The sequence below is a fragment of the Haemaphysalis longicornis genome, unplaced genomic scaffold (assembly GCF_048455015.1).
Source record: "Haemaphysalis longicornis isolate Haplotype H1 unplaced genomic scaffold, Haemaphysalis longicornis Haplotype H1 scaffold_8, whole genome shotgun sequence".
NCBI lineage: Eukaryota > Metazoa > Arthropoda > Arachnida > Ixodida > Ixodidae > Haemaphysalis > Haemaphysalis longicornis.
In genome coordinates, this window is record NW_027526445.1 from 78,543,881 (window position 1) to 78,570,387 (window position 26,507).

Here is a 26,507-nt window from a genome sequence, read left to right on the forward strand (position 1 = left end):
TGAGTGCATTTGATGACACCCGACTGCACTTCCCTTGCCGTATACTCCGGAGAATGGCTGCCTGAAGGCGTTAAAAACGCCGGGTATGATCTCACCCCTCTCATCGAGGAGACACATATAAGCGGAAGAAAGTTTTAAGGTAACTCCGCGGATGTTACCCTAGAACGTTTTAGCATTGCTTTGAGCATCTGCCTCAACCGTGGCAACGTAACTCTAATTGTAGCGCTCAAGAGTATATTCGCGAAAATTCCTGAGCAAACGATACTCACATTGTAATCTCTGTTTCCCAGTTTTGGCTTCTTGTTTGCGGTAGATTCTTTGTTCCGAGGGCCCATTTAGTTCAGCTGAAAGCTAGTGCCGACCGTTCCTTTACTTTAGGTATTTAGGGTCAAAATTCACTTAAGCCGTCGTGGACAAGTTTAGTGACAAAAGCAGTCTGCTCTCTCAGTGTAATTGCGTTTGACCAGTGTCAACCAACCCGTCGTACTGAGAATGTGAAATAAGAAAATATATTCTCCACGAGAAGTGTTCTGACCAGAGTGGCGTGGTGGTCAGACTGAAATACTGTGTTGGGAACAGGTACAACACAAATCGAAGGGAGTAAATGGGGGAGAAACTTTTCATGCTTTACAAATCAATACTGTGATGGAGAAATTTTTAACGTAAATATTGATAGATATTTTTTCGCCCCATGGCCTCAAGGGCATGTGGCCAACATGGAGGACGAGAGAGGTGAAATCGGTGCGGCGCTCGCCTAAACATAAAGAGCCATCTGTTGTGCCTCTGATTTGTCACAGTTGTAAATAGTGTAAATACAAGAAATTCTCACCGCCTGTACATGGTGTCAATATAATTTAGCCAAACCTAAACGTCTTTCAGTCTTTTATAACAAAGTCAAAAGTATTTCAGCATGATTTCATAACGTAATTTCACTGCTATAATGGAGTAAAGTAAACAAAAATCAAGCAAAATGTCAGACTTCTGTTATATCGAGTCGGACGCCTGGTTGACCAGTTCAGTTCCAGTGAAATTTCAGGTGCGGTAAGTCAGAAGTTATCAAGAAAATATTATCACTGTGAGAGGTTTCAAATCTTCACTTAAAGGAAGGGTAGTTAACAATAGTAATATGCATTCACCACGATAAGAAAGCGCCTCGAACCAGACAGACGGAGTGTCCATTTTGAGATCCAGGCTCCATTTACACCTCATGGAATTGTGTACGGTAAACAGAATTCCTCATCCTGTGTTTGCCGCGAGAAGGTTCAGGCTGATTGTAGCGCATGGACTGTCAGCCTGTCAAAATATCCGTCCTCCAGGATAACCTACAAATACTCCTGCAAGTCGTGCTTTGTTTTTAGCTGCATGCAAAAGATCGGCACAGCACCCACAAAAGACATGTGCCGGGCAACTTCGGCTGATGTAAATAGACGCAGCGTGACCACAAATACAGCTGTATTGGTCTCTGGACGTTTGATACCCACCATTCCGTTGCTCTCAGATGCGCAAACCACAAGCGCATGCGTAGAGGCGTGCAGACTTGCCCTCTTTAAAGAAGGAAACGAGGCTGGGAGATGGCCGGAAGTATCCAAAAAAGTCGGCACACTAATGCGAATATTCGAAACGCAGACATAAAGTGGCTATTTTCAAGAAACGGCCGTAACAATACGTATGAGAACTAAGACTTCAATAATAATTCTGTCTTGGCATTCGATATACGGCTAAAATTTTGCTTTAAAAATAGCATAGTAACTCCTCAATGCGATAGAGAGAGAACAGCCGTGGCTTTACAGCTGACTATACATACGTTCTCTATTAATTTGAATATTCCGCGGCTGAATCGATTCTCCCCCGCTCTCGTCTTTGCAATTGTCACGAGACTACTGCTGCTACTTTTTCTCTTGAGACGAAGACACAGATATACGAGTGGCACGTGATATGTTGTCTCTGAAAAAGCAAGCCAAATGAGGGGCAATTTCTCATTGCTTGTATAAACACTAACGGAATGAAGTAAGAAGAATAACGCCGTGCTATAGTCAGTGAAGATGCAGGGAAAGCGAAGTGCACAGTACGCACGCAAAAAATATAAGCGGGTGATGCCAAACAACGCAGGTAATGAACGGGTCTTTTACATATTGCCGAGACACCAGTTAAGGCCCCGCGAAAACCGGCAATACAGAAATACAGTAGACGCACCATCACTGCACAGCATGACGGGGTCAATAACGCGCCCTTCCCCTTAAGCCAGGAGAGCAGCGATAACGTCTTTGCGCAGAGTACTAAAGGGCATATTACAAGCATCGGAAAACACATCTGTGATTTGACAGAGGCGGTCCAACGTGAAAGTACGTTAAAAGTGCTCGACTAATCAATGAATAATCAAATGAAACACCGGAACGACAAAAAAATCCACTAGGGAAATAGTGCGTATAGCCTAATTGCAGAGAACTCTCCTTCAAATACACCTACTTTATTTGAATCTTTCGACGATGGGTTACATTCATTCGTAATAGCAATTTCTTCCTCTCGTGCTAGTGTTTTTGGAATGGCCGCGATGTAATTGTTTGTCGGAGTTTCTCAATGCTTAGATGACCTTTTTCGCCAGCACGACCAGATTTACAGCACTTAGCCACAAACAGATGGCGAATAGTATGAAACAGTACGTTTGATCCTTAAATATACTGCAGTGGTTTATATGAGGTCTGTTATTCATTTCAAAAGTATAGGGAATTGAAATATACAAGTTTAGACTTAAATTCATGTCGTCGACATTTAGGATTTCCGTTCACTGCAGACGTATTTTTCATGACTTTGCTTGAAATTATCAAAGCAATACCAAACCGGGTAAAACTCAGATGTGGAAGCGCGCAAAAATGCTTCAAGGGAAAGTTTATTGTCGACGTTGACTGTGACGCCGAAATTCTTCTGAAATAAACAGCAGTTCCCTTCTTGAGGGTGAATGTACAACCCAAAAAAAGGTCGTGTGGAAATATTTTTGTTCAAACAGCTGACCTTTCGAGCGCAGTTATTATTTCTAAAATACTTTTCTAGGCATTTACAGCCTTTGCGTGTCGTATAAAAATCGAGGGACGATCGTAGTGCGCCACCGTGTATCTTTTTTGGCAGCACTCTTCTGCAGTCAAAGATGAGAAACACCGCTCTTCTTATCGTTTTAGTTATCGGTAAGCTCAAACATTTCCTTTGTAAATTTTTTTGTTAGCCCTAGAAATGTACTTCTAATCGCTATTACACCAGTGCCTATTTATGAGAATGCATAATTTTACTGAGTGTGCGGTGTTTTACGTTGTGGAAGTGGAGTGTGCAACTATTACTGTTGTCGGAAATACGTAAAATAAATGGGGGAGAAACTTTTCATGCTTTACAAATCAATACTGTGATGGAGAAATTTTTAACGTAAATATTGATAGATATTTTTTCGCCCCATGGCCTCAAGGGCATGTGGCCAACATGGAGGACGAGAGAGGTGAAATCGGTGCGGCGCTCGCCTAAACATAAAGAGCCATCTGTTGTGCCTCTGATTTGTCACAGTTGTAAATAGTGTAAATACAAGATATTCTCACCGCCTGTACATGGTGTCAATATAATTTAGCCAAACCTAAACGTCTTTCAGTCTTTTATAACAAAGTCAAAAGTATTTCAGCATGATTTCATAACGTAATTTCACTGCTATAATGGAGTAAAGTAAACAAAAATCAAGCAAAATGTCAGACTTCTGTTATATCGAGTCGGACGCCTGGTTGACCAGTTCAGTTCCAGTGAAATTCCAGGTGCGGTAAGTCAGAAGTTATCAAGAAAATATTATCACTGTGAGAGGTTTCAAATCTTCACTTAAAGGAAGGGTAGTTAACAATAGTAATATGCATTCACCACGATAAGAAAGCGCCTCGAACCAGACAGACGGAGTGTCCATTTTGAGATCCAGGCTCCATTTACACCTCATGGAATTGTGTACGGTAAACAGAATTCCTCATCCTGTGTTTGCCGCGAGAAGGTTCAGGCTGATTGTAGCGCATGGACTGTCAGCCTGTCAAAATATCCGTCCTCCAGGATAACCTACAAATACTCCTGCAAGTCGTGCTTTGTTTTTAGCTGCATGCAAAAGATCGGCACAGCACCCACAAAAGACATGTGCCGGGCAACTTCGGCTGATGTAAATAGACGCAGCGTGACCACAAATACAGCTGTATTGGTCTCTGGACGTTTGATACCCACCATTCCGTTGCTCTCAGATGCGCAAACCACAAGCGCATGCGTAGAGGCGTGCAGACTTGCCCTCTTTAAAGAAGGAAACGAGGCTGGGAGATGGCCGGAAGTATCCAAAAAAGTCGGCACACTAATGCGAATATTCGAAACGCAGACATAAAGTGGCTATTTTCAAGAAACGGCCGTAACAATACGTATGAGAACTAAGACTTCAATAATAATTCTGTCTTGGCATTCGATATACGGCTAAAATTTTGCTTTAAAAATAGCATAGTAACTCCTCAATGCGATAGAGAGAGAACAGCCGTGGCTTTACAGCTGACTATACATACGTTCTCTATTAATTTGAATATTCCGCGGCTGAATCGATTCTCCCCCGCTCTCGTCTTTGCAATTGTCACGAGACTACTGCTGCTACTTTTTCTCTTGAGACGAAGACACAGATATACGAGTGGCACGTGATATGTTGTCTCTGAAAAAGCAAGCCAAATGAGGGGCAATTTCTCATTGCTTGTATAAACACTAACGGAATGAAGTAAGAAGAATAACGCCGTGCTATAGTCAGTGAAGATGCAGGGAAAGCGAAGTGCACAGTACGCACGCAAAAAATATAAGCGGGTGATGCCAAACAACGCAGGTAATGAACGGGTCTTTTACATATTGCCGAGACACCAGTTAAGGCCCCGCGAAAACCGGCAATACAGAAATACAGTAGACGCACCATCACTGCACAGCATGACGTGGTCAATAACGCGCCCTTCCCCTTAAGCCAGGAGAGCAGCGATAACGTCTTTGCGCAGAGTACTAAAGGGCATATTACAAGCATCGGAAAACACATCTGTGATTTGACAGAGGCGGTCCAACGTGAAAGTACGTTAAAAGTGCTCGACTAATCAATGAATAATCAAATGAAACACCGGAACGACAAAAAAATCCACTAGGGAAATAGTGCGTATAGCCTAATTGCAGAGAACTCTCCTTCAAATACACCTACTTTATTTGAATCTTTCGACGATGGGTTACATTCATTCGTAATAGCAATTTCTTCCTCTCGTGCTAGTGTTTTTGGAATGGCCGCGATGTAATTGTTTGTCGGAGTTTCTCAATGCTTAGATGACCTTTTTCGCCAGCACGACCAGATTTACAGCACTTAGCCACAAACAGATGGCGAATAGTATGAAACAGTACGTTTGATCCTTAAATATACTGCAGTGGTTTATATGAGGTCTGTTATTCATTTCAAAAGTATAGGGAATTGAAATATACAAGTTTAGACTTAAATTCATGTCGTCGACATTTAGGATTTCCGTTCACTGCAGACGTATTTTTCATGACTTTGCTTGAAATTATCAAAGCAATACCAAACCGGGTAAAACTCAGATGTGGAAGCGCGCAAAAATGCTTCAAGGGAAAGTTTATTGTCGACGTTGACTGTGACGCCGAAATTCTTCTGAAATAAACAGCAGTTCCCTTCTTGAGGGTGAATGTACAACCCAAAAAAAGGTCGTGTGGAAATATTTTTGTTCAAACAGCTGACCTTTCGAGCGCAGTTATTATTTCTAAAATACTTTTCTAGGCATTTACAGCCTTTGCGTGTCGTATAAAAATCGAGGGACGATCGTAGTGCGCCACCGTGTATCTTTTTTGGCAGCACTCTTCTGCAGTCAAAGATGAGAAACACCGCTCTTCTTATCGTTTTAGTTATCGGTAAGCTCAAACATTTCCTTTGTAAATTTTTTTTGTTAGCCCTAGAAATGTACTTCTAATCGCTATTACACCAGTGCCTATTTATGAGAATGCATAATTTTACTGAGTGTGCGGTGTTTTACGTTGTGGAAGTGGAGTGTGCAACTATTACTGTTGTCGGAAATACGTAAAATAAACTAAAACATACTTATTGCGCTCAGCGCGCATTTTCTATGCTGCGTTGAGTGTCTTCGATATACCTTTTAATTCTCGACAAACTCCTTTATTTTTTGGTCTGAAGAAATATAAGTGCTTCCATTAGGGTGAAAGGCGTGTAAATTTCTCATGCGGACTCATCACTGAAAACGAAAAAAAAAAATCATTTTTAGTCTAGCAAGGGCTGCATAATACGAGGGGTGTTGTTGCGACTCTGGAACGCATTCATAGCAACAGGTGGCTGTCCTTGCCGGTACACCACAGATGAAGGGGATTCAAAGACGCATCCCTCCTCTAGAAGTTAGATGCTGTCCAACCAATCTGGTGAAAAACAAGTCTGTATTGGCGCCCTATTTATGAGGTTCCATATATACATACAGCCGAGAAAAAGAAAATATATGTAGATCATGGATGTGAATATAGAAAGAGGAATATACATAAAAGTCAAACACCTTACTGCCAAAACGCTTCGCCTTACACGCTGTCGCTGAGCGGTGTCTCAAAAGTGGCACAACTACCTTGGAGAGTTTTGATTGCAGCGTTTACACGCGCATAATTTAGAAATCGCAGAAAAATACCCAATTCTCAGAGTTAAAAAAAGACTCGGAAAAAAAAAGACTCAATTTGCCTTGCGATGTTAAGTAATGACGTAAAACATATTACAACACATACCAGATGTAAAGGGTTCTTACAATGTCTTAAGTTTCCGGAGGCACTGTCATTTAGAAGGTACAAATTAGCAGCGCAACATTTTATAGAACCCCTATTACCTAAATAACTTTTCAGAGTAGCATTAACTAAATATTTCTGAATCTTCACAAAAATATCTATAAATATAGCAAGCGAATATTACTATAAAGAGCTATGAACAATACTAATGAAACGAACAGGGATAATTTTCATCTTGCACTTCTTATCTTCAGACATATTTGAATATTATGCAATTGTTCTAGTTTGTTCGAGAATATTCAAGCACACATGACGCATACGAAAGCTCTATAGTTTGTAAACAGAATAATTTTCCGCAACAAGAGAAACACCTCGTCGTCGTTGAGTGGTACTCTTTGTGAAGCTACGGCAAAGATTGTCTCAAATTCACAACATAGTTAGAGGAAAAGCCCACTAGACGTTTTTAAAGAAAATGAAGGTAAAGTCAGGGAGCGTAAAATGAGAGATCAAGAAATGAATAGAGAAACGAGTGAGGGTATTAAAGTTTTTTTATGTTAGACGATGTACAAAGCCTTACTTTATAGTATCGCTAGGGCGTCGCCTCTTCAAGTGGCAAACGTATGGTAGGACTGCGTTGTGACAAAAGAAATTATCAATATTTCGCCAGTTACACATGTTGATACCCGGCCCTGATGGAGTGGTGAAAACCGCGATGCATTCAATTGGCCCCAATGCACCCAATGAAATTATATTTCTGCAAAGAAAACTCCAATCTCTATAACTCAAATCGTTGTTTTCTCACAGCGATTTCTCAGGTCCTCGCCGGTCCAGAACCGCAAGGACATCTGACGGCTGAGGGAATGAATGAAGGTTCGTATGAAGCATGGCTTTTATTTTCGAAAGCATATTCTAAAGATATCAAATACTTCAGCAAGCTGGAACAATGCAGTTAAATAAATCTCACAGATAAATAATTGCCAGGAAATATTCAATGACATGTTTATTGTCCTGTTTACACCATGACAACATCTTATTTCAGAGGTGCATGTTTTAACCCTCTATCGGACGATCAATTCCGAGAGCAATGTGCAATGAAATGCTTCTTGGACGTATTCTCAAGCTTGCGTTGAAGAAGAATATTGCTATCTGAAGTCGGGATACTCAATGTTATTTTTGATCTACCAGCGCCCGCTGTGAAAACGACGAACAAACTCATGACTTCCGGTCAACCGATATTCACTTGTATTTTAAAGTGTTTTTTAACAATCGATGCTTGGGCCTTGAGCGGTAAGCGGTACATAAATCGAAAAACCGTGATGTCAAGGTGAGCCGGCGGGTGTCCGAAGTCGTCGCCCTCTTGAACTGGATAGTTAAGCCGATATATTGTAAGGGTAACAGTTTTCCTCTCAGAAAAACCACCCAGTCCGTTCGGCTTGGGGCGCGATCGTGATGACGCTTTTGTTTGGCGAGATGCAGAGTATGCGTTGTTTTATAAAGTCGGTCAGCAGAAGTGATGCTTGAATTTATGTATGCAACACAACTGCTACGCTGAAGCATAATTAGCGGGCCTTTGTACTGCTTCAGTAGTTTTAAATGCAGAGCATTTCTTAGGCTCGCGATGTCACTCGTCGATGTTGTCGGTGCCATCTACACGCTCACTGCGCATGCGCGTCGCGTCGAGGCGCAGGTGCGGGTCTCTCCCCCGTACCCTTCTAACTCTCAACAACAGGTGGGGCGGTGCAGGAAGAGCGAGTGTACCCCGTGCGCTCCGTCGCTCTCAACAACAGCAGCGGCGGTGCGGGGGGAGCGCGTCTGTGCGCGCATGCGTCGTAGCTACCCGTACGCGGCGTCGCGCTCAACAGTAACGGCGGCAGGGCGTGTACACGTGATAACGGCGTGGTGGGTGCGTGGAAAGTTCGCGCGCTTGTGTACAGAAGTGTGCGCATGCGCGTCTCTCCCCCGTATTCCTCTCCCTCGAACGCGGGCGGTGTATATATAAGCGGCGGAGCGCGCGTTCGGAATTCAGTCAAGGGCGTCTTTGCTTGGCTTTCGCTTGACTTGACGATTTTCTTGACGGCACCAAGCAATAACGACAGACTTTAACTTTACACTCCTTGCCATCGCTTCCCCTTCATTCAAAAAATATGAATAATAAAGACGAAATAACAATTAAGCATTCCCAAACCATACCCAATTACCCAACATTCACACGATACCCCCACCACTCTGCGACGCATTTACTCGAGTTCCCCCCGTGGGAAGACGCGGGCGGGTTTTTTTTTCGCGTACTCCGCGCTATGGCGACAAGGTCCGTAGCCACACGTAATCAGACCAGGTATACCTAGTAAAACGTCATCGTCTTTAATAATAGTATAAAGAGCGTGTTTGCATGGCGGCAGCTTCTAGCTCAGCTAACCTTGGATATGCAAAACAAAAGCTTGGCTTAGTCTGGTTGAGTCTTGGTTTCACTTGATTAAACCTTTGATTCAGCTGTATTGCCAACCAGGTCTCAAAGCCCTTCGGTTCCGTGTAACGCTCAAAGAAGGAGGCTGGGCGAACGCGCCGTCCGTTCATTGCGAACGCACCGTTCACAACAACGCGGCATGTGATCCCGGCTCCTGATTCATATCTTCCTCAGAATAACTGATTGACGGAGCGGTGAAAGCGGATGATGCCAGGTATATTATTTCATTTTGTTTTTTGCGACCTACCCCAAAACTTTGACAACATTGTACTTTCAATTGGAACAACCCTGACTATAATCAATTCTTGTGCAAAAGAATACTTAAGATGGCGAAGTGTCATTTGCACTGTTGCCGTGCTTTTAGGACGAAGCATTTGCTGCAGCTAAAAGTGTTATTTTCGCGGTGCTGTAGGCGTTGGTGTTCCGATTGAAAGTACAATATTGTCAAAGTTTTGGGGTAGGTCGCAAAAAACAAAATGAAATAAAATACCTGGCATCATCCGCTTTCATCGCTCCGTCAATCAGTCATTCTGAGGAAGATATGAATCAGGAGCCGGGATCACACGCCGCGTTGTTGTGAATTCCCTTGAACAACTTTAGTCGTAACCTAGTCTACACTGTCACTGATTACTCGTTCAAGGTTTTCATGATGAAGCAGAACATATCAAAGGTAAGGGAGGGAAATAGGAATGACATTTTCAGAGAGTGAAGGAGTCGTGTCAGCGTCGCACAATAGGAAATCTGTGTCAACATTCAATTATCTATTGCGTCTTGTGGAGTGGTTACTTTGTCCTAAAAGTCGGAATAATTTTAAAGCGCCGCTCTACTACTTTCGTCGAGCGATTTCGTGGAGGATGCAGAAATCACCTTTTGACCCCCGGTGACACAACCCTCGAACCGCATTGTGTGGTTCGCCGGGCCTACTCTTGGCGTGATGGCGGTCACCACCACCGCTGCAGCTGAGGCAGCCAACCACCCACGCAGCCCCCCATGCATACGGCGCCGTGCCGTTTCGGGCAACGCGTCTCGTCTCGCGCCCGCCGAAGAGGAACGGTGCGTTCGCAATGAATGGACGGCGCGTTCGCCCGGCCTCCATCTTTGAGCGTTACAAGGAACCGAAGGGCTTTGAGACCTGGTTGGCAATACAGCTGAATCAAAGGTTTAATCAAGTGAAACCAAGACTTAACCAGACTAAGCCAAGCTTTTGCTTTGCATATCAAAGGTTAGCTGAGCTAGGGCGCAGTCATTTCTTCGAACCAACTGCATGATGGTCTCTGAGTTGGTCACCCAACAGTAGCAGTAGTTGAGTGTTTGTATTATTAGGTTTGCGTGCAGAAGGCGCGGTATTGTTCTGTTACTTTACATATATTCGTCAAGTAAAACCATGTTCTAGTCAACGGAGAGTACCTGAGAGTACATGGGGCAAATGTAACGTTACTATAATCGAATACTTACAACGGAACGGAGAATTTTTCTCACCACAACTAGAAGACGGGTGCTACCTGCAGACAAACCGGGCCTCGGTGTATAGTGGCGCCGAATAAAAAGACGAAATCTGGTATCCATTTTAGTGATCATTCTGTTTTCAGGCTGGCAAACGCAAAAGGGCGCAGATTCCGCTTTTTGCTGCACGTACTTTTTTTCTACATTGTCCCCTTTGTTGTGAGGTTCAAATATAATTTACAACATCTTCCGCGCCCTATAAAGTTTACTCCGCCACGTGCAACGGGCACATCAGTTTTAGTGCTCTACACATTGTACCTAGAGATTGCAATTTCCAAACACTCTCTTTCTCTTATAACCCAAACTGTTCACGCAGTTCTTCAAGGGTGATGACTCCGCTATGAAGAGGCGCCGATGCAGAAGGTCGGTGAGGGGGTACGCGCCACATTGGTAGATAGGTGGCAAGATCAATCACGTCACTTCTTCTGCATCTGCATTCTCAAGACGCTTCTTGATCATCGGCACCACCACTGGCCTAGAAAGGGGCGAGCTATGAATGCTGTAGGCCTTCTGTACGTCTGGCGGTCTTTTGATCGCGAAAATGTGACGTTTTTTCCCACTTCGCAAGAAGATCAACTTAGACGTGTACCAAAATGCGCACTCCGACAGCACACCCGAGACTTGTGCGATTAGCCATCCAAAATTGTGCCGAATCTTGTCGCGTACGTTTCTCCGAAGACCTCTTTGTATGGCATATAACAGAGATCACAAAGATAAAACGGTTCATTTCCCGCCCTTCAAATATAGTTGCCCTCGGCGTTTTGCTTTTTAGTTTTGTCCCGGGCTCTCATAGGTTCGTCGTTTGATGAAAGTGGCCCAATGGGTCCACAAAGCTTTTAATGTCAGCCATGTGACTGAGAAGTGATTTCCATGCTGACGTTTATTCATAGCCCCTATACAGAATGACTGCAGTGATCTGAAGTTTCTCCTTTACATTTGAATCATCCCGCGATATTCCATCGGTGTCCAGGTCCGAGACCTCTGCAATTGGAACGTGGCCCGGTCGCTTTCGTTGGAATTTATTAGAAGGACGCCTACTTGGGTGCTCGCATTGTTTTCTGTGCTTCCACCGCCAATTAAGGGGCCTTGCAGAGTACAAACCATCTTTTTGCAAATGACGATCAATGAATGGTTGTCTTTGTCGCACTTAGTTTCTCTCGTACTCAGCACGAACCTGCAGAGTTGATGAGAGCCAATTAGGGGGCTAACACCTGGCTCATAATTAATGCCCGAAAAAACGATTTTGTCACCCATATGTTTTCCTTTATCAGTTATCGCTTGGAGAAACGGGTTATGAGTAGGTGGTTCAGCCATATCTTCGCTTATGAAAGGCACGACGGTGCCTACAAAATCCGCTTTAAGGCTATCGACCTGACTGCGGGCGTAAGCTCCACAATTCTGTATCGTTGTTTCCAACCGCTTACTCTTTAAGAGAGCACTGATGGAGAGTTCGTATAGGCGACAGTACCGCGCGTTAACTTGGAAGCAACACTCTCTTTGAGGAGGTTCTTTGGCTCTATTGGCGATGGCTGCACGACTTTAGCAACAACGCTATGACGCCATCATTTAATGAAACGTTTCGAATAGTACATCATGATAAGTTGAGGAGCAGAAGCATTCTGTGTGGCTATTTGCAGGGTAACATTCAACTGCTCATTAATAGTGGAGCATGGTATGTCCAAATTACGACTCTCGCACGTAGATAAGCTGTGTCGTCACTTGCATGCCTCTCATTGCACCCTTTGACGGCAATCACAGACGCAGTAACGTTTTTAGTGCGCCTGAAGCAGCGCCCGCGGGAACCAGTTGGTTGATTTTCTCTGCAAGGGAAATATCGCTCGTGCAGTCCTGAGTCTTGTGTTGCGTGGTGGAGTAGAAAAAAGCGGCAGAGCAATGACTTCGTCTTATTTCGAAGAGGCGACGCGTCAGGATTCCGAGTGTTCGTCTTCGGAGGTCAGTTTAAGGGGAATATTTTTTTCTGAAACTTCCACCAGTTTTTGATAACATAAATGTTTTCTCGCCACTTCATCGTGATTCAGAAAAATATAAGTTGATCGAGTTCATCAGAGGAAGCTCGTCTGGTTCCTGTCACATTCTTCGTGATTTGTTGTGTGTAGTAAACTACCACGATGTATACTGGGATCACTTCGAGCAGCACCTCGTTTAGGAAGCTGCGTATGAAGACTTTCTGTTGGTCGCTTTCTGTTTGGTTACACCGGAAATAACGGCTTTCGCAAAACAGACAGATTACTTGCTGGGGCTACAGGTTTGAGCGTTCCAAAATTCTCCAGATATTTGTGATCGATAATTTTAACGTTCCCAAAACATCGCTTGAGAATTTGGAGCGCCTTATTATAGTAGGGGTCCTTCACCTGTATTCGAGCAACGGCTTTCACAGGAGATCCATCCAGAAGAAAGATAAAATAGCTGAAGCAATCATCGTTGGATAGTACGTGTTCTCGTGCACTGGTTGCCGAAACTTGTCACAAAAAGGCTGCCATTTAGTAATTGCTTCATCAAACAGAATACCCTCCCACTTCGAAAGCCTCGATCCGAACTCACGCGGAGGTAGTTGGTGCCCGCTGGCTGCTGTTTCTGAAGACGTGCGGCCGGGGCAGAATATTGAACCGAGAACGGAGGCGTTGCAGAGGTCAGTGGTACGTCAATTTGGTGCTCCAGCAACGCCAATGTGGCGTTCGTGGCGTCGTCGTAATGCATGAACACGTCGTAGTCGGCGGAGGGTAGGGCGTCCGTCCGGTGTGCTTAAACCTCTTTGTTCGGGGCTGGAAGTTCCAAGTTGCTGGCACGCAGGTGGCCGAGCAGAATTCTAAGTCCCGAAACCTCGAACTGATGACACTGGAGCAGCTGGTTGACTTCAGTTATAATCATTATGTTCATGGCTCGTCGTGAGGACCGCTTATGCTTCGCTGGTTCCATGATGATCCACCTCAAAGCCCAGCTCGCCACTGAGGCAATGACAGGCTCGTGTGGCTTAATTGACTCCCGGTTTTTGGCACCAAGAATCGATGTGGAAAATTCGCGCATCTGTGTCTTGTGGGACCGAAGAAAAACGGCGAGAAACCCGGCATCCATTATAGTGAAGACCATTCTCTGAAGATCACAACAGCAAAAATGCACAGGACGCGCTGCGTGCTGTACGTACCTTTCTTATTCATCGTCCTCTTCGTTGCGAGCTTAAGATGTAATTTGCGACACTACCGACGGACAACATATTTTGTAAAGTACCCTACTGTGCAGAAGCAAACGACGAGTAAGCCTAGGCTTATCTGCTAATGGAAGAAGAAACTTCAAACTCTATTCCGCATGGCTCTGACCTAAAAATTACATAGTCCGAAAATTATGTCGAAACCGAATAAAAATACTCCGGGGTACTGACCGCGTCACATGCTATCAATTTTTGTTTTACTTGAGGTTTATCCAGCTTCCGAGTTGTCGCAGCACTTTAGTGGAAACACTAAACTATTAATAATGTAAAGTCAGGACACAGTGCGCTAGTCACCCGCAGGAGGCATTAAGAATGGTGAGGTATTACGACGGTAAAACATTGCAATATACACAAATTAAACATCTGAACGGCGAAAGCAGACGCCTGAAATGTTCCAACAGTGGCCATGTAGTTACGCTCCGAAGTAATTAGGATAAAATTGGCGTAATCAACGACATTCCTAACGAAAATTTTTTGCTGAACAAGACGTCACGCATTCCTATTTAGTAAGCGTCAGTGTGAGTTTCTGAACACACTTAAGAGTCCACATTCTGATGAATAGGGCCATCGTAAAACGATGAGCTGGTACGAAGCGCTACCTCAATCTCAGACCCTCCTAATTGGAATGTTTTTTTTTTTTTTTTCAGAACACACGTCAATGCGTAGAGATGTAGGTAAATGCCTAAAAATAAGGGGTAATAAAAAAACACCGGCGGAGGAAGATGCAAAGTTCATTTATAGAACGTAGTTCCTTGAAACACGTCAGGACTTTTGTTTTGCGGAACTGACCCAGTGCACTTTCTGTTGACAATGATGACTAGCCTAAGGGTATGACTCCAAAAAAAGACGCTTTTTAAATTTATATACCCAGCTGTTTTCAAGATCCACAAAAATGAGTCCAAGCGTAATTAATTCATTCAAAATACTTGTCGTACACGGTGATATTAACCAGATAAAAAAGTTCGACATCCTTCAGCCCAGAAATTTGGCATACATAAAACGATGACAATTGAACACAGATTTGGAAGGATGGCTTTGCACTTGGATAAATTAATAAACGTTAATTGGGACTTAGAACAGTTTTTTTATGCCGACACAAAGATCATACGAGTGACCTTAATTTAGATGAGGATAACAGCAATACGATGAAGAAAGAAGCTATTCGAATGGGAAATTTATGACAAAGAAGAGAATACAGACCCTTTTCGTCTCCTTCTTTTTATACAGTCAGAGGGCTTCCAAAAAAATATTCTGTTCTTGTTGACGTCGTTCCTCAGCCTAACTAGATTTTCGGTGATTTTACTGTGTTCAGACTGGAATACAACGTACGGAATTGTTCATATCCAACAAGCTTGTACATAAATTAGATGTTGTATTAGAGTGTGTTGAATTGAAGGGCATTATTTTGTACTGAGACAAGTAAAGTACACCGGCGTACCGAAAACGTACGGCAAGCAAATACGGCCGTTTCGATGCAAAAAGCGTTTTCCCCGTATTAGTATAATAATAAAGCTATCTACAGGAAAAGACATCGAGAAAATTTACAGTATCTCTATTAACTGCAATGAATTTAGTGGGGTATTCACGAAATTTATCAAGATTCAGGCAGATGGCCTTATGCACGTCCTATACAGTGGTTGAATGGCCATAGTGGGGAGGGTGTTTGGTTAAAATAGACAACACGAATACCGGAATTGCTGTTTTTCCGCATTTTCAAGGAATCATTTACGTTGATGCTATAACTTTATCGGCTGCCAGTCTTTAGCAAGGAACTTTTTCATATAGACCGATATCGAAGTCGGTATTGTATCGTTCAAGTCAGAGAATGTCGGCCATTGCGAGCAGTGTCACCCGGAAAGGCAGACAACATAGCATCATCTAGACATATGAACACGAAAGTGTTTTATTCCGGGATACACCGAGATTTCACTGTCGTCAGGTTCGTGACGGAAATGACATAAGTAGAACGAACACTAGAGAAATAGCTGAAAAAGTTTCATTGATGCAGATGGTTCTGCCGTATGGCAGAGATGAGGTGAAGTAGTGAATTATGAGACTAAGGACCGCCGAAAGTTGCCGCCTTCATCGGGTGGCGCCAACAAAACAATGCCTCGAAAATGCAACGACGCCGACGGGAGGAGGCACCGAACGTGACTGATTTACTGCGAGAGAAACGCCAGCGGGAAGCGCAATGCGTTCGCGCGTTCACGATTTAAGCTACAGAATGTACCTCCGGCATTTCAGAAGCTGAGCTAGTCGCAACGCAACCGTCTGCGGTACACGCCCCGAACAACGTGCGTTTCCGCATCAGGACGTCGTCATCAAGCATGCCCACACGACAGCCACGGACCAGCACACCGTGCTCCATTTTCTGCAGATTTTGCGGCACATTTGTCTCGTGTTTTACCGTTTCCTATGACACAGAGATCAACCACATATTTTTTTATAATTGTGAAGTCAACAATTCCAAGAAACAGCTTGAAATTGTGTGGGCCAAACCGTGATGTCATGCCTAGATACCTGGAGCTCCGCGAATTGGACTCTAGACTTACATCAGCCAAAGGAAAATTCTCTGAACAAACCCAAAGTGCACGAGCACCCGGCAACCCCGCCGCAAAAGCTTACATTGTGTGACAGCGAAACTTGAATTTGCGTACAATACCTGAAAAATGGATAATATAAACACAGCAACTGCTGGATCAATGTCAACGAGAGCCGCATTTCACATGCGTAACTCACAATTTTTGCCGTGTTCGTTATTATAAATACAGATGAAGGCAGCTCCTATTCAGATGTTCTACAAAAATTCTTGGAATGCAAAACATTCTCAGCGGCCTCGTCTACCTTGGCCAACAAGATTTGTTTTCTTTTAGCGGGGGCCGATGCCTTAGGAAAACCGAGAGGCCCTAGCTTCCTCATATTGTCACGAATTCAAAGACGACGCAGTTGTCTTCAAGGAAAACAAGTTTATTCGAGCGACGTTGTGCTCCCCTAAAAACTCAAAGAATGCAGATGCGGCAAAGTGGCACTCAACAATGTGACGCGTGCAGGCGAGCTCCGGCGATTAGAATGCCGCGGCGTCTGCTCAGCAGGCTTTAACTTTCGGCGCAAGTGTTTCTGGAACCGTCGATCCACATCCAGAACATTGTAGATCACAGAAGATAATTCTGGGCTAGCGACGTTAGGGCGAAACAGTCTGCTTATCCGAATGTGATAACCCGTGCGGCATAAAAATAAAGAATAGAAGCCGCGCTTAGCTTGGAACGCAGATAACACTGCCGGGCGTGGCCCAGCAGTAAAAACAAACAATAAATAAACAATACATGGTTCGTGGCAACATTCATACTAGCCACTTTTCAGCGGCATCCAAATAACGAGGCTGTAGTGCATGATTCATGAAGAAAAGTGCCGAGGTCGGTGAGTATATTCACGAAAATGATTTCTGCTGGGGTCATGCCCCATAGGCTGCGGCTGTTAACATCAGAGTATTTGACAGTGATGGTGACAGAAACAATACATTTTTCTGCGAGACCGCGGCTGTGCCGGGCTGAGTGTTCTCGTAAACAGTCTGTGAAGTGGTCGTACTTTCTTTCATGGACACTTAGCCTGTTAGCTGAGCACTCCAAACTAGAACATATCGGTTGAAGTTCCAACTTGGAGGTGTAATGACTCGAATTTTGATACGTTGAGGCTGTTCCTACCAGATGGCTGCTTTTGTTTCAAGACATGTGCAACGCACAACAAAATCGTGCTCACCTGTATATCATCAATATCTCGCGGTCACGAATACTACTTGACTTACAAATTTTGAGTGCGGTTTTTTTGCTCTAGTCGCGCTTCCGAGGCCGAGCTGCAATTGGTGTCTCTAAAATGAGACGAAGAAGTGACGTTAACCCTGGGTACATATGTTAAATTCGCGGCATCACGGATCTTAGCGGTGACGTGGCAGATATATCACGCTTATAAGTGTGTCAGCGAGGGATAAAAGCTAACGGTGGTTCCAATTTCTCGCGACACATAAAAAAATTGTAGTCCTCCTCAGCGATCCCCTGCGTTAGATTCAATGAAGTGATTTAAAATTTCTTCTACAAATTGTTCCCTTGTTAAACAAATGTCTTCATTGTGGTCATACCAACTCACAGAAGCACGTTGAACAAAGTTAGTTTTAGTTGAAGAATCTTGGCTTGAATCCCGGTGTGTTTATCAGGGCACCTGCGATCATCGCTTGCCCTTTCCCTAATGGGTATATAGCGCGTCCGATGATTCTACGGAACATTAACTATGAACTGTCCAATCAATATGCCACACCCGTGATGTAGCAATGCTGCAGCTTCCGGGGAAGCCATAAGGCCTTGGCTTACAAAGCGCGAAAGCGCGATTAAGCTCATTTGATAAAGGTCTGCATTTCCATAATATCGCAAACAGGTTAGAAACCTCGGATACGAAAACTTTTTAGGAGTATTCATTCATTTACCTTACGCTATCAAGTTATTCTATCTGGTGAGATATATGGTTTGAACAAGTTTGTGAACGTAGGAATAAAATTTCAATTTGTGATCATTTCCGGAAACTTCCGTATTATAAGTTTTGCCTTTCTATTATACTCCATTTTCTATAAGCAGCCGGGAAAGGAGGAAAATACTCTCAAGCAAGTGCTCTCGGCTGCCGACCAGCGTTGCCTGAGTGCGCTGCGCTGCTAACATCGCTCGGCGCGGTGTGCTCCGCTGCGTAGTTCAGGTGCATTAAGCACCGTGTGCTTAGTTTTTGCAGAACTTTCAACTGTTTTTGCCAATGTTTTAGCGACGTTTGCACCGTTCAAGGTGCAAAACGTGGCTTGGTCAGCAGTGTGCGGTGGTGGGTTATTGAACAACCAGAGAAAGCGAGAAACAGTCGCTGACAGCACGCATGTGCACGACACTGCCTGGAGAAAATGCAGTGCGGTTGCGGCGTGTTTTTGCGGCATCGCTTCCCAACGCACACCGAGTTGAGATACCGGAGAATTCCGTTGATAAATCGCAACGACTTTGTACCAACGACAAACTCCAGGGTTTGTTGGGTGCACTTAGTCGGCAAGCAGACGGAGCAAAATCCATTTATCACACGCAAAGCTGCGACAGGGAACGGAAGCCCCTGAAATTATAGAAGCAACTTTGTCCTCTACAACACAGCATTGATTGGTTGGTTGTTTTATTGATTGATTCATTCATTATGATTTTAACGCCCCGACGCTTCATGGGTGATGAGGTGCGCCGTAGTGGAGGGCTGCGGGTTAATTTTGACCACTTGGGTATCTTTATCGAGCGCCGATACAATACAGCACTACAATAACTTCTGGTTTCTCGTAGTGAATTTAAAGTACCATATATTGTGTAATCATTACAACCGGTTGGCATTAAACAATCCCATTTTTATGTAATGTAACCTTTAAAATCACTGCGTTTTGTTTACTCTTTTTCTTGCCAACGCATTACACTGGCAAATGATATGAAAGCATATTTTGCTCCATCGCACACTGCTGGTCGATGGCAGGATAAGCAGGCAGCCAAATGTGGAAACGCAGCTCGAGATGCGCGTGAACACTGCATTTGGGAAATAGCTCAACCTCTTCACAACACGTTCAAAGGAAAAGCTTCGAATCCATTTGCGTTGCCACGGAATTTAAAGTATTACAATTACAAAACAGTTACTGCTGGTCGCGTAAAGCATTTGTGGTGCAAGCAGTGGTATCACAAAGGTGGGCTCCGAGGGAAAGGCCACATACGCTGCTCAGAGTTAGGACAATCATTATCACGATCATGATCAACCAATATTAGGTCGTCTGAACGTCAACCCTTTTGCTCAACCTTTGAATAGTAATTTGACTGTTTGTGCGGTCGTGTTATTTTTCCGCCCGGGTAAATTCGTTTCGTCAGTAACCGTCATAAGTCTAGTTAAGAAAGATTATATTGCATTGCAATGTAAACAGCGTAGCAATCGCCTCGTCGAAAGTCCATCGCGAGCACGGACTACCGTGACCCACATATGCTGTGCGCGCTCCGCATTCGACGTCTGTGCTTCCGCAAACATGACTAATCGCCGAACATAACAACCATGGTCGCATTGAAAACACGTATTTACACCCCGATATCGATTTCTATGTCAGTCGGTGACATACCCGTACGGTTGCATCGCGGAACTGCGGAGCACCACCGGCACCACCACCACACTGCTACTGCTGCTCGCAAAAGCCGGGGTCGGAATTTCCCGCTCTGGCAGCAAATTAGGACCTAAAATCCGTCCGCAGATGATGAAAACAAAATAGAACACACACACACAAGCACTGCAACCGCTAACCTAACGCCAAACTAGTACGCTTCACTCGGTAATGCACGGATACCGAGAAGACGCACGAAAAGAACGGCGCACTTAACAGCCCAGCGCGGGCGTTTCGGCGGAGGCTTCATACACGGCGCTAGCGTCTGGTCAGGAAAAGCAAATGGTTGCGCCCATCTCTAGCAAGGAAACTGGTGTATAAAACGCCACTTTGACCTCTTTGGTGACGTATTTGCAGGGTGCATACGAGCATTATTTATAGGAAGAGCAACGTTTCTTTTTATCAAGGCACAATATGGCATAAATGACTTTTATGAAACGCTTTTTGCAACCTAACTAGGACAGGTAACGCCTCGGGGACGGAGGTAAATAATATTGAGGTCCTTTTTATTACAGAATGGCGTTGCCTTGCTATCTAAATTTAGAGAATAAACCTGTAGAATTTGTTTCGGATTTTCGCCTAAGATATTTTTTATGGGCGAACATAAAAATGAAACTAACATTAATCATTGTAAACCGAATACCGAACCCCGCTTGTAAAATACTGGGTCTGGGGAAACATCCAATCAATATCTAGAGAAGCCAGGCAGAGAAACAAAAAAATCCGCAATTTTTTCGACCTTTTTGCTTACGCTGAATAGAGTTTTTTATGATCTAAATGTGATTCTCAAGCGATCTTTAAAAGTAGACATCGTGTAACCGCTGGGCACTGTAACATCCTCCTTCTGCAGTTGCTTTGAGGCGTGTTATTTAAATTGTAAATCAGAACTAGGTTTTTAAAACGGAAGTTCCAACCAAACAAACCCACCGCCGCAAATGAAAAATAACAAATCCGATATATATAGAGATAGCTTTTGCATTCTCTTAGAAATGCACATTTTCATCGAAGTTCAAAGACGCAGGTCCAATTCCCGAAGCCCACGGACCACGCAACCTTTCGAATTTCTTCTATAACGGTGGTGTGTATGCAATATTAGACGTTTCGAGAGGCTTTTTGTAAAACAAACTGTTAAGAGTTTCAATACAATTGTCACTGATGAATCAAAACTCTTTCTTCTGCATCGGCTAATGAAGGCTTCTTTAGCTGGCGCACAGTAAGCCTATTGATTTATCAATGACTATTATGATAGGCAATATAGCCCTTACTTGTCGGCTAACAGCCGCGTTATCGGCTGTGTACATTTTTCAAACAAATCCATTATCCGCATGGGGCTCATCAGGGTCATTTTCACTTTCACATTTGCGAACGTTTAGAGTAATCAGAAATTAACCGGCACTACATAATTTAGCACTTTGTGCTTCCTGCTTCAACGTATGAAGAGCGAGACATTTGCAACTAGGTTTGTACGACATTGTTCTGTTATTCATATACCTCCAGCCTTATTCCACTGGTCGTGTTACCTTTATTTGCGGTGCGGGGTTAGATAAGTTTTGCTGTATATAGCTGTTTACCCAATTTCCAGATCATCCAAAAACACAACTCCATTTGTGTTTGTTGAAAATTTTTTTTAACAATCACAAAAACTCTTGCTTTACAGGAGTAAGAAGTAAGAAATGGTCAGCGATACGCGGGCACTAGACCATTAAAAAGATATATGTTAATCTATGCATTTTTTTACATTTTGATAGTTTTGGTAGTTTTGATATTTTTAAGTTTTGATATTTTATATAATAAAAACAAGAATACCTTTCAGGCAATTCGTTGGGACATGGTAAAAATACATGCTGATATAGCGGCTATATTTGTTTTGTTTTAATACGTCAGAAGGCACTTTCGTGAGCACCCCTTAAAGTAATTAAAAAAAAATTTTAAAGTTTGATGTTATTTGTCTACTCTTCTGTGGCCTTCATACTCCGTAGTCCCACCAGCACACATACCCCAGTCTGCAAACTGAACAATTAGAGTACAACAGCACTGCCTAACCATGAGCATCACTGGCATTGCGCTGGGTGTCAGATGGAACGGTAAGGGTTTATGTTACCGGGAGCTTTCACCTACCGACACTATTACTCTAAACAATGATTTCTGCTGCTACAAAGGCAAAACAAGGTTAACAATTAGGAGCACCTGTTGTGAGATCATGGTTTAAAAGCCGAAATGGAGATAGTGTGGTAATTGTCATTGCCCACGACCTGTTTTTCAACTGAGACACAAAGGTATTTTAACCCGCAGCCGCCTGCACCCAATAATAGCGGTGGACGCACGAACCACTGGCTCACCACTAGGACAAAAATCGACCCACCAAATCTCAGTTTAAAATAATGCAAATTTGGAGAATTTTTCTGAAGACAACACAAACCGCAATTTCTTGCCTCGTACGGAGCTCAGATAATACAAGCGGTGCCACAACAATTGCTAATCATTCCTCCAATTACTGCCGGAGCGCGTATTCGTAAGAACTGTGGCCCTGTGCATGTGCAACGAAAACTCGTAAAACTTGATGATCTGTGCCAAATGTTGCAAATTTTACAAGGGAAATACGTTGAAACTAAAACAATTTTATTCAAGCTACCACAGCGTGCAGTGTGTTACTTTGGCACCCAGAGCGATCCTTACCAATGGGCACAAATTTTAGAGAGTGGAGAGCATAGTTTGTACACCAGACTGTCCCCAAGAGAGTCAACAACGCCTATGCGTCGCATTTGTTTTTTGCGGTCTCTAATAAAATGCCTTCTGGACCAGCGTGCATACTCAAAAGAGATTGAAATACTCATAAGACAAGATAGTTAAATGCGACCTGTTCGACTGTTGTATGAAAACTATGTGATCGTGATTTCATCATCAAGGGTACCAAAACCTGAACTTTTTACTGTATGGTGGGCCAGCTGTGATGTGCTCACTTCATTGTTTAAAGTACAATATATATCGCATTTCAACAAACATTTCGACACAATTTGCTAAGCCCTTTTTCGGCTTCGTTTGTTTACCCAAGATATCAACAGCCAAGGGGACAGACCATAGGCAAATTAAACTCGGTCGAAAGGGCATGCACTATACTACCTGCCCTACCTAAGGAAATAAGGCGAACATTCATTCAGGTGACTTCGGCGCATAATTTATTATCACCCTCAAGTGCTTTCGCGTTGTGATCGACTTCCGGAAACGGTACGCCGCTTCCAAACAGACGCTCCTTGAGGTTCAACATTCTTCCTTTTGATGTTGAACCCCTTCGTTACATCAATCCTAGAAGGCAACCACATGTCAGGCTAACAGAAAGCAACTTCACAGCTGAAGGTTTTGCTCTGAAGATAATTTGTCTATAAAAATTGAGTAAACGGCGGCTGCAAATGAGATAAAAAAGGTTGAGAAGGGCATTCGTGTCCATAAATCTATTTCCTGTTGCAGAATAATTAATGCATGGGTACACTTTGCGCCACTGATATAGGTAGAAACCCTTGAACAGAAACCTAACTGTTCCTTGAAGGTCGTGAGATTTCGCTAGTGCTCTTGTAAAACGCTAGTTTTTGTTCGAATGATTCGGCTGTCCTGTGAAAAGACTTTTTAATATACAAATGAGGCACCTACAGCAAAACTACTTCTTTTTGGCTTGCCCAGTAGCGTTGTTGCCCGCTGCAGCAACATGATGCAAATGAAGGGTCGGCTGATCACACGCAATAGCCTCTAGCTAGTGAGTGAAAAAAGGGCTTGGTCAGCTTTTTCTCATTGCTGCTCTTTCAGAACTGCTGCCTATCGGGCAACCGGGTCCTACGGTTTATTGCTTCAAAACAAAATAAAAACAGGGTCATTCAAAAGACTAAAATACCGCGCGAAAACAGTTTCCCTGATCGGCAAGATATGCTCTCAGTTTCCCACTTAGAAATAATACCTTGGAGGAAACCATGACGTAAAATCCAATACATTTGCCACAGCAGTTTATAAAGTGCCAGGGCTGGCCAAAGTCTGCCGGCGACAAAAGGGGAGTTCCTCACGTTAGGGTTGCAATTTGGTGTACCTGGCTTGAGATGCGAATATTTGCAAATGAATATGTTGCACCACGGACAAGTCGTAACAGCGAAAATGGGTGACCTGAGTAGTCCCACGGCAGGCGGCTCCAGCAGCAATGCTGCAATGCCTTGCTCCCAGCTTATTACCGGCTCAAGATATTGCCCCTTCGAGATGGATCTGCCGTGAATGGGCTTTGCGAAGAAAACAAAAAGTCGTAACTTTTATTATATTAGTTGTAGGTGGGATGTCACACGACATAATTTGAAGGAAATATAATTTTTGCGCACCCAGTTAGTTGGAAAGCGACATTATGCGACTGAGAATCGCTTGGCATGATTTGAGTTTGCCTGTATTTCTCAGTATATAACAAGATATGCGGCAAGAAACAACGCAGGTTGTGTAATCAGATAAATGGGAACCCATACGGTTTTGCTGAGAAAGCCCAACGCACACGTTTTAGCACATGACATAGGCGTCAAAATCAAGTTATGTGAAAGACGTAATATTTTTTTTTCATGTACGCTTTGGTTAGGTTATCCATCACAAAGACGGGGATATACATAAATATTTTCTTCTTAACTGGCGCTGTTAATGCACTAACTTCCAGTAATTCATAGAGAACTGATGCGAGGTAAAGCCTTGTTTTTAAATTCATAATTCACAACAGAAAAGGGTGCGTTTTATTGCATCATGTAGTCACAATGAATATTTAGGTGATGAAATGTGCAAGCTTTACGAGCAAACATTGTTTTGAGCAAAGTAAATCTTGACGGTGGCTGTGGCGTACTGCACGTGCAGCAGTTCGTTCCTTGCCCACCACCTACGCAGTAGACCACTCGGAACCATTAAGATATGTAGCGCCTTGACTGTTGTTTTTGATGGAGAAGCACCAAACCTGTGGAACCGTAATCGTACCAACTTCTCCTAACGGAAAGGAATTACTAAGGGTGCATGCCCATTTTCTCTTCCTTTTTCAAAATGATGGAGCTCATATTTAAAACTTTCAGACGGGTATTTCTCCTTTAATCAATTTGTATTATTACCACAATTATCTAGCAATATTCCGCCTGTTTTATGTATTGTTGCAAAGCATTTATTACTTTGAGTAAAGGCCGTTTCAAATTTTGATACCAAAACGACAACTTATAGTTTTACACTTTTATCCTTGATGAAATAACGGTACTTTGATTTTGCAAGGTAGAACTGTAATGAAGGGCTAACCATGGAAATGTACTGCTTTATTTCACACGAACCTTTAAGGTCCCGAGAGAGAGTTTATTACAGAAGGTGAACATCACAATGGGTAAACGTATTTCCTAGTATTAGTGTAAATAAAAAACAAAAACAAAAGGGGTAAACGAAACGGCAGTGGATCACGTCAAAAACACTCGTAGGAATGACGCGCGTTACCATTATCGAAACGACATTTCAATCTTAAAAAAATGTTGCATGCATGCGAAAATAAAAGAAAATGAATAATAGCAAGAACAGGGAAAGATAAAGCAACAAGTCGTGCTATGAATTGGTATTGGGTGTTCATGTTTCTCGGTAGAATATTCAAAAATTCTGACACATTGGTTGCGGTTCCAATCTGCTATTTTAGATCATTCTATTCTATCGCGGTTCGAGGTATGAATGAGTGAGAAAAGCGAGGGAAAGACACGCTATGCGTTTGACATTGCGCGGATGAACGTAACGCGGAAATATGGCCGAAGGTTCACAAATGAAACAATATACTGGGACACAAGATAATAATGCTTGCGAAGTATCATCATACGAGATGCACAATTAGGAATAAAGAAGGCTCCAAGCTCGGTACGATATTTATGCAGTTGGACTGGTGTAACTTCGCGAACACGAATTAACAGATTTTGAAAAAAGGATGAGTACATTGTGGAAACAAATACAACCTGTTACAGAATCTCATGCCAAGGCTTTTTCAACGTGACCAATTCGAGAAAGTGTATAATTGTGCGTAATCATAAAAACCCTGTATTTTCCATTGCAGGCGCTAAGGAGATAATAAACCCGAGAAGTGGGTCTGGTTATAATATGCAATACGAAGAGGACGACGAAAGCGAAGAAGAAAAGAAAACCACTGAAGCCGGAGGCAAACCAGCTCTTCCTAGAATGAAACCAGGCAACGGCGGCAGCTCGGGTTTTGAGAGTATTGACGGTATCCAATAGAGGTAGTTGTAATGAATCATTGGGTTTATAAATGAATAAATCCATTTTCTGCAACTTTCTGCCTTCTGGCTAAACCA

General features: G+C 43.3%; 1 long non-coding RNA gene across 1 annotated transcript; it reads left to right on the plus strand.

The window, feature by feature from the left end:
- Window positions 1-5,851: 5,851 nt before the first annotated feature.
- On the plus strand, window positions 5,852-26,507 carry LOC144149895 (uncharacterized). Its single transcript, XR_013318382.1, has 3 exons — window positions 5,852-5,928; window positions 7,597-7,662; window positions 26,252-26,507. It is a non-coding gene; the product is annotated as an uncharacterized LOC144149895 (long non-coding RNA).